This window comes from Octodon degus, unplaced genomic scaffold (genome assembly GCF_000260255.1).
Source record: "Octodon degus isolate 3935 unplaced genomic scaffold, OctDeg1.0 scaffold00190, whole genome shotgun sequence".
Taxonomy (NCBI): domain Eukaryota; kingdom Metazoa; phylum Chordata; class Mammalia; order Rodentia; family Octodontidae; genus Octodon; species Octodon degus.
This window is the reverse complement of record NW_004524766.1, coordinates 602,050-603,933: the sequence shown is the minus strand read 5'-3', so window position 1 is coordinate 603,933 and position 1,884 is coordinate 602,050. Positions and strand designations below refer to the sequence as shown.

Sequence of the window (1,884 nt, the reverse complement as noted above, 5' to 3'; positions counted from 1 at the left end):
TAAAAGTATTTTTCAAAATGCAATTGTTTTAAATTTTAAGATATCAAGTTGGGCCTGTAAGATAGCTCAGTGGACTAAAACACCTGTTTAGGCGAGTGCAGGCAAGCATAAAGACCATGGTTCAATTCCTGGCACTGGGGACGACCGAACTTGAGTCCTGATCTCTCGCTTTCTTTCCCAGGCAGCATGAGTATCACCACCGGCTCCACCACCTTCTCCACCTTCTACCAGTCTCTGGGCTTGGTCCAGGCCCCCAGCCAACCAGTCAGGTGAGCCAGAAGCACTGCCAGCTTCTATGTAGGCACCTGGAGCTCGGGCTACTGGGTCTCCATGTGTCATTCCACCATCCTCTGGGGTGACATGGCATCCATGGGTCTGGCTGCAGGAGTGGTCAGTGGTCTGGTCATCATGGGCAGCATCTAGACTGAGAAGGAGATCATGCAGGACCTGAATGACCACCTGGCCTCCTATCTAGAGAGTGAGGAGCCTGGAGACTGAAAATCGGAGGCTGGAAAGCAAGATCCGGGAGCACCTGGAGAAGAACAGGTCCTGGGTCAGAGACTGGGGCCATTACTTCAAGACCATCGAGGAGCTGAAGGCTCAGATCTTCGTGAATTTTCTGGACAAAGCCCGCCTCAGCCTGTAGATTGGCAATGCTCGTCTTACTGCTGATGATTAGAGTGAAGTATGAGACAGAGCTGGCCATGCGTCATTCTGTTGAAAATGACATCCACAGGCTTCGCAAAGTCGTCGATGACACCAACATCACTGGGCTGCAGCTGAAGAAGGAAATTGAGACTCTGAAGGAGGAGCTGATACTCATGAAGAAGAAACAGGAGGCTGAAGTCAGAGGCCTTCAAGAGCAGATTGCCGGCTCTGGGTTAACTGTGGAGGTGGATGTGCCCAAATCTCAGGACCTTGGCAAGACCATGGCAGACATCAGGTTCCAGTACAACTCGGGCTCAGAAGAACTGAGGAGAGCTGGACATGTACTGGTCCCAGCAGACTGAGGAGAGCACCACACAGCAGTCTGCTAAGGTTGGAGCTGCAGAGACGACACTCACAGAGCTGAAGTGCATGACCCAGTCCTTGGAGACTGACCTAGAATCCATGTGAAATCTGAGGACTGGCCTGCAGAACAGCCTGAGTGACCTGGAGGCTTGCTACACTATGCGCATAGAGCAACGCAATGGTGTCCTGCTGCAAATGAAGATTGAGCTGGCACAGACTCGAACAGAGGGGCGGCGCCAGGCCCAGAAGTATGAGGCCCTGCTGAACATCAAGGTCAGGTTGGAGGCTGAGATTGCCAAGTACAGCCGCCTGGTAGAAGATGGGGAAGACTTCAATCTCAGCGATGCCCTGGACAGCAGCAGTGCCACAATGCAAACCATCCAGAGAACTACCACCTGCAAAATCATGGATGGAAAATTAGTATCTGAGAACAGTAATACCAAAGTGTTGAGACACTGAAGCAATAGGAGTGGGGTGTCCTTGGGAAATAGTAAGCAAATAAAAATTCAGAGGTCACTGGAAAAAATAAAATTCCTAGCACCACATGACATGCCAGCCCCACCCCCAGGGCTGGTAGAGCCAGTCACAGAGTCCAGGCTGAGTGGTGGACACATGTAATCTCAGTGCTGAGGAGGCTGAACACAGAAGGATCACCACGAGTCTGATCTGAGTAGTGAGACCCTGTAACAACCAAAGACACTTAGGGAACAATAATAATAAAAGATTTTTTTTTCTCCAAATGCCTTCAGGGCACGTTTGGCTGGCTTGAGTTGTGGGGATCGAACCACAGCAACCTGAGCCTGACTGCTTTGTTGAAGCAGCCACTTAAAGAACTGAGCTAAGGGGAAGGCACCCAAAAGATGTTAAATTAAT

At 50.5% G+C, this 1,884-nt stretch overlaps 1 pseudogene; it reads left to right on the top strand.

The window, feature by feature from the left end:
- Positions 1 to 186: 186 nt before the first annotated feature.
- LOC101587389 lies at positions 187 to 1,470 on the top strand (annotated as a pseudogene).
- The last annotated feature ends 414 nt before the right edge of the window (positions 1,471 to 1,884 follow it).